The sequence below is a fragment of the Somniosus microcephalus genome, unplaced genomic scaffold (genome assembly GCF_052327205.1).
Source record: "Somniosus microcephalus isolate GS21.2 unplaced genomic scaffold, FLI_Smic_1.0 unresolved_chr9, whole genome shotgun sequence".
Lineage (NCBI taxonomy): Eukaryota > Metazoa > Chordata > Chondrichthyes > Squaliformes > Somniosidae > Somniosus > Somniosus microcephalus.
The window spans coordinates 3,754,073-3,768,849 of NW_028225187.1; the positions used below are offsets into that span (position 1 = coordinate 3,754,073).

Genomic DNA, 14,777 nt, shown 5'->3' on the forward strand with positions numbered 1-14,777 from the left:
GGGAAATATCTTCACCCAGAGGGTTGTGGGGGTCTGGAACTCACTGCCTGAAAGCGTGGTAGAGGCAGGAACCCTAACCACATTTAAAAAGTACTTGGATGTGCACTTGGGATGCTGTAACCTGCAGGGCTACGGACCAAGAGCTGGGAAGTGGGAATAGGCTGGATGGCTCGTTGTTGGCCGGCGCGGACACGATGGGCCGAAATGGCCTCCTTCCGTGCTGTAGCCTTCTATGATTCTATGAAACGGCCCTCATAAAAAGTCACGAATTACATCCTCTGCGGCTGTAACCGGTGGACTATCTCTCTTCATCCTTCTCGACCTGTCTGCGAGCTTCACCACGGTTGATCACACCATCCTCCTCCAACGCCTCTCCTCCATTGTTCAGCCCAGTGGGACTTGTTGGTGTGATTACAGGATAGTCGCTGAGCCAGACCCCCGAAACAAGCTCATGGAACAGGAAACATTGAGACGTCTGATTGATAGACTTTATTTCACAAATCAATGGTAAAAGGTGGCTGTTGACAGTGGCAGAAGGTGGGTGGTGGTGTTCCACAAGGATCAGTGCTGGGTCCACTGTTGGTAGGAAGAATAGGGAGCTCACTTATCACTTGGAGGGTGCGAGCCTAGGTGGGGTAGAGGAACAAAGGGATCTCGGAGTACACATACACAAATTACTAAAAGTTGCACCACAGGTTAGCAAGGCCATAAAAAAAGCAAACCAAACACTAGGGTTTATTTCTCGAGGGATAGAATTGAAAAGTAGGGAAGTTATGCTAAACATGTATCGAACCTTGGTTAGACCACACAGTTCTGATGAAGGGTCCCAGACCTGAAACGTTAACTCCGTTTCTCTCTCCATGGATGCTGCTCTGGCATTTTCTGTTGTTATTTCAGATTTCCAGCATCCACAGTATTTTGCTATTGAATTTAAGGGGAGGCTGGACAAGCATATGAGGGAGAATGGAATAGAGGATTATGCTGATAGATTTAGATGAGGAAAGACGGGAGAAGGCTCGAGTGGAGCTTGGACTGGTTGGGCCGAATGGCCTGTTTCTGTGCCGTATGTCCTATGTAATCCAATGTAACATAGTCTCATACCATCGTAGTTTCCTTTATTTAAATTCAGGACCCGAGTCTCTGAGTCAAATACTTCACTCTCCATCTTAAATGAAGAATTCTATCATATTATGATCGCTCCGCCCCAAGGGGCCTCGCACAACAAGATTGCTAATTATTCCTTTCTCATTACATAATACCCAATCTAAGATGGCCTGATCTCTAGTTGGTTCCTCGACATATTGGTCCAGGAAACCATCCCATATTAACTCTAGGAATTCCTCCTCCACAGTATTGTTACTAATTTGGTTAGCCCAAACTATATGTAGATTAAAGTCACCCATGATAACTACTGTGCCCTTATTGCACGCATCTCTAATTTCCCATTTAATACCATCCCAAACCTCAGCATTACTGTTTGGGGGTCTGTATATAAATCCCCAGGGCCTGCTAATCTACATCTTAGGGTACTTAAGGAAGTGGCCCTATAAATAGTAGATGCATTGCTGATCATCTTCCAAAATTCTATAGACTCTGGAACAGTACCCATGGATTGGAGGGTAGCTAATGTAACCCCACTATTTAAAAAAGGTGGTAGAGAGAAAACGGGGAATTATAGACCAGTAAGCCTGACATCGGTAGTGGGGAAAATGCTAGAGTCCATTATAAAAGATGTAATAGCAGAGCACTTGGAAAACAGTGACAGGATCGGACAAAGTCAACATGGATTTACAAAAGGTAAATCGTGCTTGACTAATCTACTGGAATTTTTTGAGGATGTAACTGGTAGAATAGATAAGGGAAAACCAGTGGATGTGATGTATTTGGACTTTCAGAAGGCTTTCGATAAGGTCCCGCAGAAGAGATTAGCGTGCAAAGTAAAAGCCCATGGGATTGGGGGTAAGGTACTGTCTTGGATAGAGAACTGGCTGGCAGACAGGAAGCAAAGAGTTGGAATAAACGGGTCTTTTTCCGAGTGGCAGGCAGTGACTAGTGGTGTAATGCAGGGATCGGTGCGAGGACCCCAGCTATTCACAATATATATAAATGATCTAGACGAGGGAACTAGATGTAATATCTCGAAGTTTGCAGATGACACAAAGCTGGGTGGGCGTGTGTGCTGTGAGGAGGATGCCGAGAAACTCCAGTATGATTTGGACAGGTTGGGTGATTGGGCAGAAACATGGCAGATGCAATATAATGTGGATAAATGCGAGGTTATCCACTTTGGTGGCAAAAACAGGAAGGCAGATTATTATCTGAACGGCAATAGATTGGGAGATGGGGAAATGCAACGAGACCTGGGCGTCCATGTGTACCAGTCGCTGAAGGTAAGCATGCAGGTGCAACAGGCGGTTAAGAAGGCAAATGGTATGGCACCTCTGACAGAGCAGCTGTCCCTCAGTACTGCCCTGGAGTGTCAGCTTAGATTACGTGCTCAAGTCTCCAGAGTGGGACTCAAACCCACGACCTTCTGACTCTAGAGGTGAGAGGGTCACCCACTGAGCCGAGGCTGACCCCTCTTAATCTCCAGCCTATTTACTGGGGTTATTATCAGCATCTTCAAACCGCCCCCCAACCCCCTAATTGCCATTATTAACACAGAATAGTCCTTCATGTGATTAACAGCAGAATGGGACCAGTGAGCTCAGGTGTGAACTCGCTGGTGTCTCAGCAGGTGAAATGAACTGGTGAATCCCTTTTCACACACTGAGCAGGGGAACGGCCTCTTCCCAGTGTGGGTGCGCTGGTGTTTCAGAAGAGCGGATGAGTGCGTAAACCTCTTCCCGCAGTGAGAGCAGCTGAACGGGCTCTCCCCGGTGTGGATGCGTCGATGCTTCTTCAGGCCCTTGGAGCATTTGAAACTCTTGTCGCAGTCGGAACATTTAAACGGCCTCTCATCAGTGTGTACCAGCTGGTGTTCCTGCAGAGAGGTGAGGCGAGTGAATCCTTTCCCGCACTCGGAGCAGGAGAACGGCCTCTCGTCAGTGTGAACCAGCTGGTGTTCCCGCAGAGTGGAGGGACGAGTGAATCCTTTCCCACACTCGGAGCAGGTGAACGGCCTCTCGTCAGTGTGGACTCGCTGGTGCAGCCGCAGAGAGGAGGGACGAGTGTATCCTTTCCCGCACTCGGAGCAGGAGAACGGCCTCTCGTCAGTGTGAACCAGCTGGTGTTCCCGCAGAGAGGAGGGACGAGTGAATCCTTTCCCACACTCGGAGCAGGAGAACGGCCTCTAGTCAGTGTGCCCACGTTCATGTACCAGCAGAGTGTGGGACTGGATAAATCCCTTCCCGCACACGGAGCAGGTGAACGGCCTCTCCCTGGTGTGATGTCGCTGGTGTATCACCAGGTTCGATGACTTAGCAAACCTCTTTCCGCAGTGAGAGCAGCTGAACGGCCTCTCGCCGGTGTGAATGCGTTGATGCCTCGACACATCCTCGGCGCTTTTAAAGCTCTTCTCACAGTCAGGGCACTTGCAGGGTCTCTCGTCAGTGTGAGCTCGCTGGTGCACCCGCAGTGAGTTAGAATGGCTGAATCCCTTCTTGCACACGGCGCAGGTGAACGGCATCTCCCCGGTGTGAGCTCGCTGGTGTGTCAGCAGGGCGGATTGTTTAGTGAATCCCTTATCGCACACGGAGCAGGTGAACGACCTCTCCCCGGTGTGAACTCGCTGGTGTGTCAGCAGGGTGGAGGAGAGAGTGAATCCCTTCCCGCACACAGAGCAGGTGAACGGCCTCTCCCCGGTGTGAACTTGCTGGTGCTGTATCAGGTTGCTGGATCTTCTGAAGCCCTTCTTGCAGTCGGAGCACTGAAAAGGTCTCTCATTGGTGTGAACACGCTCGTGTATCAACAGGTGGCAAGACTGGTTAAACCTCTTCTCACAGTGAGAGCAGGCGAATGGCTTCTCGTTGGTGTGAACTCGCCAGTGTCTCAGCGGGGCGGATTGTTGAGTGAATCCCTTCCCACACACGGAGCAGGTGAACGACCATTTCACAGAGTGACTGCCTTGATGAGTCTCCAGCTCGGAGAGGCAACTGAATCCTATCCCGCATTCCCGACATTTGCACGGATTCTCCTCGCTTTGGTTACACTTGTGCCTCCCCAGGCTGCACCTTCGGTTGAATCCACGTCCATACACAAGACACGTGTGCAGTTTGCCCGCACTCTGATTGCTGCTTTCCGCTTCCATATGTCGATGATATTCAGGTCCTGATGAATCGAGTGACTCCGTCAGATCTTCGTGTGAAGTTTGCGTTAAGTTGCCCGTCTGTAATTCTCCCCTTGCAGGAGACGGTAAAAGAGGTTTATATAAGTAATTAATGTAAATACAGGAGAGAAAAGAAAGAAAGACTGGCCTTTATACAGAGCCTTTCACGACCAATGGTTTTACAGCCAATGAATCACTTTTGAAGTGTAGTCGCTGTTGTAATGTGGGAAACACTGCAGCCAATTTGCATGATAAATAATGGCCAGGACACCGGGGATAACTCTCCTGCCCTTCTTCGAAATAATGGGATCTTTTATGTCCACCTGAACGTCTCATCCGAAAGACAGCCCTCCGACAGTGCGGCGCTCCCTCAGTACTGCCCATCTGAAAGAGCGGCGCTCCCTCAGTACTGCCACTCTGACAGTGCGGTGCTCCCTCAGTACTGACCCTCCGACAGTATGGCGCTCCCTCAGTACTGCCTCTCCGACAGTGCGGTGCTCCCTCAGTACTGCCTCTCCGACAGTGCGGTGCTCCCTCAGTACTGCCCCTCCGACAGTGCGGTGCTCCCTCAGTACTGCCCCTCCGACAGTGCGGCGCTCCCTCAGTACTGACCCTCCGACAGAGCGGCGCTCCCTCAGCACTGCCCCTCCGACAGTGCGGTGCTCCCTCAGTACTGCCCCTCCGACAGTGCAGCACTCCCTCAGGACTGCCCCTCCGACAGTGCGGCGCTCCCTCTGTACTGCCCCTCCGACAGTGCGGCGCTCCCTCAGTACTGCTCCTCCGACAGTGCGGCGCTCCCTCAGTACTGCCCCTCCAACAGGGCCGCACCCCCGAAGCACCGCTCCTCCGACAGTGCGGCGCTCCCTCAGTACTGCTCCTCCGACAGTGCAGCGCTCCCTCAGTACTGCCCCTCCGACAGTGCGGCGCTCCCTCAGTACTGCCCCTCCGACAGTGCAGCGCTTCCTCAGTACTGCCCCTCCGACAGTGCGGCACTCCCTCAGTACTGCCCCTCTGACAGTGCAGTGCACCCTCAGTACTGCCCCTCCGACAGTGCGGCACACCCTCAGTACCGCCCCTCCGACAGGGCGGCGCACCCTCAGTACCGCCCCTCCGACAGGGCCGCGGCCCCCAAATACAGCTCCTCCGACAGTGTGGTGCTCCTTCGGCACTGCCCCGCAGCGTCAGCCTAGATTTATGTGCTCAAGTCCCTGGAGTGGGGACTTTGAACCCACAACTTTCTGACTCAGAGACGAGGGTGCTCCCAATGGAGCCACTGGCTAGCTCTAAAGGTCTTTCACATCCTTGCTAAAGTGCTGTGGCCGGGGTAATTTTCACAGTCCCTTTAATCAGAGGAACACACGAGAGGGGCGAGGAAGTCCCTTTAAATGTGGAGAGGGTGGGTGTCCCTTTAAATGTGGAGGGGAGTGGGTGCCCCTTTAAATGTGGAGGGGTGGATGTCCCTTTAAACGTGGAGGGGGTGGGTGTCCCTTTAAACGTGGAGGGGGTGGATGTCCCTTTAAACGTGGAGGGGGTGGGTGTCCCTTTAAACGTGGAGGGGTGGATGTCCCTTTAAACGTGGAGGGGGTGGGTGTCCCTTTAAATGTGGTGGAGGTGAATGTCCCCTTAAATGCGGAGGGGGTGGGTGTCCCTTTAAATGTGGAGGGGTGGGGGTGGGAGTCTCTTTAAATGTGGAGGGGGTGGTTGTCCCTTTAAATGTGGTGGGTCTGGTGTCTCTTTAAATGTGGAGGGGGTGGTTGTCCCTTTAAATGTGGAGGGGGCGGGTGTCCCTTTAAATGTGGAGGGGGATGGAGTCCCTTTAAATGTGGAGAGGCGGGGCCGCGCATGCTCATTCGGCCCCTTCACCACAACACCAGGCTGCCAGTGCGCCTGCGCGGGGCCTCCGGGGAGCAGCCGGAAGACGGGCCCGGGGAAGAAGCGGAATCAGCGGCCGGGGTAAACTGTTGGGGAATCGATTTAAATCGAGGTGAGGTGGAGAGCGAGATTATAAACTAAAAGACGAGAAAAACCAAACCTGAGAGTCGGGGCGGGCGGGACCTCCGCGGAAACCGGACGGATCGGATAGAGACACGCGGGGTTGGCGGAGTGAGCCGGAGCAATGTGATTCTGACTGACGGGAGCGCTGACCAGTAGGAAGAGGGCTGGGCTGGGAGGACTGAACTGGGCGGCCTGGTCCTCCAACCAATAGCGGCGCGGCTAGGGGGCGGGGCCGCCTCCCCAGCTCAGGTGCGCTGGGGCCGATTGTGACATCATCACAAGAAGAGGCCCAATCAGATGGATGGAGACCCGACCCGCGTTTGTGACTGACGGGAGCTCTGATCAATAGGACGAGGGCTGAGGTGGGAGGACTGATCTGGGCGGCCTGGTCCTCCAACCAATGGCGGCGCGGCAAGGGGGCGGGGCCGCCTCCCCAGCTCAGGTGCGCTGGGGCCGATTGTGACGCGCTGTCCCCAGGTGAGAGCAGCTCAGGCAGCACAGAGCTGGGGCTGGAATCTGGGAGAGGGGCCGCAGGCAGCACAGAGCTGGGGCTGGAATCTGGGAGAGGGGCCGCAGGCAGCACAGAGCTGGGGCTGGAATCTGGGAGAGGGGCCGCAGGCAGCACAGAGCTGGGGCTGGAATCTGGGAGAGGGGCCGCAGGCAGCACAGAGCTGGGGCTGGAATCTGGGAGAGGGGCCGCAGGCAGCGGGCCTGGCAAAGGGGCAGAAGCTTCACAATACAAGCTTCTTTCAAATGCAAAATTGTTTCCTACAGACAGCCTTGGTCACTGCAAAAAAAAAAAAAAAAAACTGTTTAACAATTCATCACAACTCCCCTGCTTTAGGAGAGGCGTAGAGTGCAAAAGCAAGGAAGTTATGATGAAACTGTGTAAAAGACTGGAGTCAGCTGTGGCTCAGTGGATAGCAGAGTCAGAAGGTTGTGGGTTCAAATCCCGCTCCAGGGACTTGAGCATATAAAGCGAGGCTGACACTCCAGTGCGGTGCTGAGGGAGCGCTGCACTGTCGGAGGGGCAGTACTGAGGGAGCGCGGCACTGTCGGAGGGGCAGTATTGAGGGAGCGCCGCACTGTCGGAGGGGCAGTACTGAGGGAGCGCTGCACTGTCGGAGGGGCAGTACTGAGGGAGCACCGCACTGTCGGAGCGGCTGTACTGAGGGAGCGCCGCACTGTCGGAGGGGCAGTACTGAGGGAGCGCTGCACTGTCGGAGGGGCAGTACTGAGGGAGCGCCGCACCGTAGGAGGGGCAGTACTGAGGGAGCGCCGCACTGTCGGAGGGGCAGTACTGAAGGAGCGCCACATTGTTGGAGGGGCAGTGCTGAGGGAGCGCCGCACTGTCGGAGGGGCAGTACTGAGGGAGCGCCGCACCGTAGGAGGGGCAGTACTGAGGGAGCGCCGCACTGTCGGAGGGGCAGTACTGAGGGAGCGCCGCACCGTAGGAGGGGCAGTACTGAGGGAGCGCCGCACTGTCGGAGGGGCAGTACTGAGGGAGCGCCGCACTGTCGGAGGGGCAGTACTGAGGGAGCGCCGCACTGTCAGAGGGGCAGTAATGAAGGAGCGCTGCAGTGTCGGAGGTGCCGTCCTACGGGTGAGACGTTAAACCGAGGCCCCCGCCTGCCCCCTCAGGTCGATGTAAAAGATCCCATGGTGCTATTTCGAAGACGTTATCCCCGGTGTTTTGAGCCCCATATTTATCCCTCAATCAACATGACGAAAAATCTTTATCTGGCCATTATCACATTGCTGTTTGTGGGAGATTGCTGTGCGCAAATTGGCTGCCGTGTTTCCCACATTACAACAGTGAATACACTTCAAAAGTACTTCATTGGCTGTAAAGCGCTTTGGGACGTCCGGTGGTCGTGAAAGGCAGTTAAGAAGGCAAATGGTATGCTGGCCTTCATTACAAGAGGATTTGAGTACAGGAGTAAAGAAGTCTTACTCCAATTATATCTTCTACTTTCTTAGGCAGTCCCTCGGAACCGAGGATGACTTGCTTCCACATTAAAAATGAGTTCTCAGGTGTAAGGGTAAACCGGGAGAGCTTCTTCTCCCCGAGACGGACCCTCTGATATAAAGGGTCGACTGGATCCATGTTTATCTGTAATTTAAACAGAGGTCTGGTCGTCTTCCGAGCTCTTTCCCTCTAGAGGAGAGGGTAGAATGGGGGTCTTTAGTGTTAAATGGTTTCACCTGGGTCCATTGCTTCCATCGCATACCCATCGGTCCCTGGAGACAAACACACGTATCACTTGTCATTAATACAGTACATGGCCCCATCCAACGGCCCCCATTCCCTTTCTTCCGATAACTTGCGTCATTACTTGTTGACCTATTCTGGGCAACTCATCTGGTTTAAGTCCAGCATTCTGCCTTTCTAGATCTTTAATCTGTTGTTGGTTCCTTACTTCTTTATTTAGTGCTTGTACCTCCTGATTTAGTTGTACTAAGTATCGCCTTAATCTATCTTGCACTGGTCCTGGTCTTAAACACATACTTTGGTTCTGTCTTCACAAAGGAGGACACAAATAACCTCCCAGAGATGTCGGGGAACATAGGGTCTGATGAGAGGATGGAACTGAAAGAAATCAATATTTCTGGGAAATGGTGTTTGGGAAATTGATGGGATTGAAGGCCGATAAATCCCCAGGGCCTGATAATCTACATCCTAGGGTACTTAAGGAAGTGGCCCTAGAAATAGTAGATGCATTGCTGATCATCTTCCAACATTCGATGGAACCTGGAACAGTACCCATGGATTGGCAGGTAGCTAATGTCACACCACTATTCAAAAAAGGTGGTAGAGAGAAAATGGGGAATTACAGACCGGTAAGCCTGACATCGGTAGTGGGGAAAATGCGAGAGTCCATTATAAAGGATGTAATAGCAGAGCACTTGGAAAAAAGTGACCGGATCGGACAAAGTCAACATGGATTTACAAAAGGTAAATCGTGCTTGACTAATCCACTGGAATTTTTTGAGGATGTAACTGGTAAAATAGATAAGGCAGAACCAGTGGATGTGGTGTATTTGGACTTTCAAAAGGCTTTCAATAAGGTCCCGCATAAGAGATTAGCGTGTAAAGTTAAGGCACATGGGATTTGGGGCAAGGTATTGACTTGGATAGAGAACTGGTTGGCAGACAGGAAGCAAACAGTTGGAATAAACGGCTCTTTTTCCGAGTGGCAGGCAGTGACTAGTGGGGTACCGCAGGGATCGGTCCTTGGACCCCAGCTATTCACAATATAAATGATCTGGATGAGGGAACTAGATGTAATATCTCCAAGTTTGCAGACGACACAAAGCTGGGTGGGCGTGTGTGCTGTGAGGATGCCGAGAAACTCCAGTATGATTTGGACAGGTTGGGTGATTGGGCAGAAGCATGGCAGATGCAATATAACGTGGATAAATGCGAGGTTATCCACTTTGGTGTCAAAAACAGGAAGGCAGATTATTATCTGAATGGCAATAGATTGGGAGAAGGGGAAGTACAACGAGACCTGGGCGTCCTTGTGCACCAGTCGTTGAAGTTAAGCATGCAGGTGCAGCAGGCGGTTAAGGCGGCAAATGGTATGTTGGCCTTCATAGCGAGAGGGTTCGAGTACAAGAACAAGGATTTCTTGCTGCAGTTGTACAGGGCCTTGGTGAGACCACACCTTGAGTATTGTGTGCAGTTTTGGTCGTCTTATCTGAGGAAGGATGTTCTTGCCATGGAGGGAGTGCAGCGAAGATTCACCAGACTGATACCTGGGATGGCAGGAATGATGTATGAGGAGAGATTGGGTCGATTAGGCTTATACTCGCTGGAGTTTAGAAGAATGAGAGGGGATCTCATTGAAACTTATAAAATTCTAACAGGACTGGACAGACTGGATGCAGGAAGGATGTTCCCGATGGTCGGGGAGTCCAGAACCAGGGGTCACAGTCTAAGGATAAGGGGTAAGCCATTTAGGACAGATGAGGAGGAATTTCTTCACCCAGAGAGTGGTGAACCTGTGGAATTCTCTACCACAGAAGGCAGTGGAGGCCAATTCATTAAATATATTCAAGAAGGAGTTGGATATATTTCCTAAGGCTAAAGGGATCAAGGGATATGGGGAGAAGGCAGGTACAGGGTACTGAATTTGGATGATCAGCCATGATCTCATTGAATGGCGGAGCAGGCTCGAGGGGCCGAATGGCCCACTCCTGCTCCTATCTTCTATGTTTCTATGAACCCCAGGACCAGGCCCCTATGGGGAATAGGTATGCAGATCTAGCCGCAAAACTAGCTGCGGAAGAAATGCAACCAGAGGACGCATTCAAAAGCTAAATAAATATGGTCATGATAGTCAGTGGGGTACAGGAAGTGAACATAATGGAGCTACAAGAAAATACTCGTAAAGAGCAAAAGGAGAAATGGAGACAAGCTGGCGCGCAATTACCAGATGGAATTTGGAAATGGGGCCCACGTAACCAGGTGGTGGCACCGGAATGTTGTCGACAACAACTGATGGCGCTATACCATGGTGTAACACATACTGGCAGAAGTAACATGTTGCACCTACTGACACAGTACTGGTGGTGGCCAAAGATAGGTCAGGAAGTAGCGAAATATTGCCACCGCTGTATAATATGCGCAAGAATAATGTAGGACAGAGATGTCGAGTTAGAGTAGCAAACCAACCCAGGCCCCAAGGACCCTGGGAACATTTACAAATTGACTTTACTGGCCCCTTAGCGCAGGACCGGGGGAAGAAATATTGCCTGGTAATAATTGACCAATTTACCAGCTGGGTGGAAGCCTTTGCCACCCGAGATTGCTCTGCAAAAACAGTTGCACTAATATTGGCTACCGAGGTTATACCCCATTGGGGAGTGCCTCTGCAAATTGACTCAGACAACGGCACTCATTTCACCAGCAAAATAATGAAAATCTGTAAGCTGCTACATGTGACACAAAAATATCACATACCATATCACCCCCAGAGCTCGGGGATGGTAGAAAGAATGAATAGGACACTGAAAAACACGCTGACAAAAGTCATCCAAGAAACAGGGAAGGGATGGTCGGAATTATTACCCAGCATACTAATGAGGCTGCGAGCCACCCCAGGACGAACGACCGGACTGAGCCCCTATGAAGTAATGACAGGACGAGCTATGAGACTACCAGAGGATTTGGATGGAGGGGTGGGAGAACCAGGACCAGTACAAGATAGATTAAGGCGATATTTAGTACAACTAAATCAGGAGGTACAAGCACTAAATAAAGAAGTAAGGAACCAACAACAGATTAAAGATCTAGAATGGCAGAATGCTGGACTTAAACCAGACGAGTTGCCCAGAATAGGTCAACAGGTAATGACGCAAGTTATCGGAAGAAAGGGAATGGGGGCCGTTGGATGGGGCCATGTACTGTATTAATGACAAGTGATACGTGTGTTTGTCTACAGGAACCGATGGGTATGCGATGGAAGCAATGGACCCAGGTGAAACCATTTAACACTAAAGACCCCCATTCTACCCTCTCCTCTAGGGGAAAGAGCTCGGAAGACGACCAGACCTCTGTTTAAATTACAGATAAACACGGATCCAGTCGACCCTTTATATCAGAGGGTCCGTCTCAGGGAGAAGAAGCTCTCCCGGTTTACCCTTACACCCGAGAACTCATTTTTAATGTGGAAGCAAGTCATCCTCAGTTCCGAGGGACTGCCTAAGAAGAAAGAAGAAGATATAATTGGAGTAAGACTTCTTTACTCCTGTACTCAAATTCTCTTGTAATGAAGGCCAGCAGACCATTTGCCTTCTTAACTGCCTTTCACGACCACCGGACGTCCCAAAGCGCTTTACAGCCAATGAAGTACTTTTGAAGTGTACTGTTGTAATGTGGGAAACGCAGCAGCCAATTTGCGCACAGCAAGCTCCCACAAACAGCAATGTGATAATGACCAGATAAACAGTTTTTTTGTCATGTTGATTGAGGGATAAATATTGGGCTCAAAACACCGGGGATAACTTCTTCGAAATAGCACCACGGGATCTTTTACATCCACCTGAGGGGGCACACGGGGGCCTCGGTTTAACGTCTCACCCGTAGGACGGCACCTCCGACACTGCAGCGCTCCTTCATTACTGCCCCTCCGACAATGCGGCTCTCCCTCAGTACTGCCCCTCCGACAGTGCAGCGCTCCCTCAATACTGCCCCTCCGACAGTGCAGCACAATGTCAGTACTGCCCCTCCGACGGAGCAGCGCTCCCTCAGTACTGCCCCTCTGACAGTGCGGCGCTCCCTCAGTACTGCCCCTCCGACAGTGCAGCGCTCCCTCAGCACCGCCCCTCCGACAGTGCAGCACTCCCTCAGTACTGCCCCTTCAATAGTGCAGCACTCCCTCAGTACTGCCCCTCCGACAGTGCGGCACTCCCTCAGCACTGCCCCCTCCAACAGTGCGGCGCCCCCTCAGTACTGCCCCTCCGACAGTGCGGAGCTACCTCAACACTGCCCCTCCGACAGTGCGGCGCTCCCTCAGCACTGCCCCTCCGACAGTGCAGCACTCCCTCAGTACTGCCCCTCCGACAGTGCAGCACAATGTCAGTACTGCCCCTCCGACAGTGCAGCACTCCCTCAGTACTGCCCCTCCGACAGTGCGGCGCTCCCTCAGTACTGCCCCTCCGACAGTGCGGCGCTCCCTCAGTACTGCCCCTCCGACAGTGCGGCGCTCCCTCAGTACTGCCCCTCCGACAGTGCGGCGCTCCCTCAGTACTGCCCCTCCGACAGTGCGGCGCTCCCTCAGTACTGCCCCTCCGACAGTGCGGCGCTCCCTCAGTACTGCCCCTCCGACAGTGCGGCGCTCCCTCAGTACTGCCCCTCCGACAGTGCGGTGCTCCCTCAGCACTGCCCCTCCGACAGTGCGGCGCTCCCTCAGCACCGCACTGGAGTGTCAGCCTCGCTTTATATGCTCAAGTCCCTGGAGCGGGATTTGAACCCACAACCTTCTGACTCTGCTATCCACTGAGCCACAGCTGACTCCAGTCTTTTACACAGTTTCATCATAACTTCCTTGCTTTTGCACTCTACGCCTCTCCTAAAGCAGGGCAGTTATGATGAATTGTTAAACAGTTATTTTCTGCAGAGTGACCAAGGCTGTCTGTAGGAAACAATTTTACATTTGAAAGAAGCTTGTATTGTAAAGCTTATGCCCCTTTGCCAGGCCTGCTGCTTGCGGCCCCTCTCCCAGATTCCAGCCCCAGCTCTGTGCTGCCTGCGGCCCCTCTCCCAGATTCCAGCCCCAGCTCTGTGCTGCCTGCGGCCCCTCTCCCAGATTCCAGCCCCAGCTCTGTGCTGCCTGCGGCCCCTCTCCCAGATTCCAGCCCCAGCTCTGTGCTGCCTGCGGCCCCTCTCCCAGATTCCAGCCCCAGCTCTGTGCTGCCTGCGGCCCCTCTCCCAGATTCCAGCCCCAGCTCTGTGCTGCCTGTGGCCCCTCTCCCAGATTCCAGCCCCAGCTCTGTGCTGCCTGCGGCCCCTCTCCCAGATTCCAGCCCCAGCTCTGTGCTGCCTGAGCTGCTCTCACCTGGGGACAGCGCGTCACAATCGGCCCCAGCGCACCTGAGCTGGAGAGAAGGCCCCGCCCCCTTTCCGCGCCGCCATTGGTTGGAGGACCAGGCCTCCCAGTTCAGTCCTCCCAGCTCAGCCCTCTTCCTATTGGTCAGAGCTCCCGTCAGTCAGAATCACATTGCTCCGGCTCACTCCGCCCCCCCGCGCGGCTCAATCCGCTCCGTTCGGTGTCTGCGGAGGTTCCACCCGCCCGACTCTCGGGTTTGGCTTTTCTCGTATTTTACTTTATAATCTCGCTCTCCGCTCCTCCCTCACCTCGATTTAAATCGATTCCCCAACACTTGACTTTACTTCGGCCGCTGATTCTGCCTCGCCCCCGGGCCCGGCCTTCCGTCTGCTCCCCAGAGGTCCCGCGCAGGCGCACTGGCAGCCTGGTGTTGTGGTGAGGGGGCCGAATGAGCATGCGCGGCCCCGCCTCTCCACATTTAAAGGGACACCCACCCCCTCCACATTTAAAGGGACACCCACCCCCTCCACATTTAAAGGGACACCCACCGCCCTCTCATGTGTTCTTCTGATTAAACATAGAAGAAACATAGAAGATAGGAGCAGGAGTAGGCCATTCGGCCCCTTGAGCCTGCTCCACCATTCAATGAGATCATGGCTGATCATCCAAATTCAGTACCCTGTCCCTGTCTTCTCCCCATATCCCTTGATCCCTTTAGCCTTAAGAAATATATCTAACTCCTTCTTGAACATATTTAATGAATTGGCCTCTACTGCCTTCTGTGGTAGAGAATTCCACAGGTTCACCACTCTCTGGGTGAAGAAATTCCTCCTCATCTCTAAGTCTAAGGATAAGGGGTAAGCCATTTAGGACAGAATTGAGGAATTTCTTCACCCAGAGAGTGGTGAACCTGTGGAATTCTCTACCACAGAAGGCAGTAGAGGCCAATTCATTAAATATAT

The 14,777-nt window shown here is 52.8% G+C and overlaps 1 pseudogene across 1 annotated transcript in view; it reads right to left on the reverse strand.

The window, feature by feature from the left end:
• Positions 1-697: 697 nt before the first annotated feature.
• LOC147084230 (uncharacterized) overlaps positions 698-14,777 on the reverse strand; it is a 46,175-nt pseudogene continuing 32,095 nt past the window's right edge. Inside the window, exon 3 of the transcript XR_015075828.1 lies at positions 698-4,036. The product of XR_015075828.1 is annotated as an uncharacterized LOC147084230 (transcript). The remainder of the gene's footprint in view (positions 4,037-14,777) is intronic.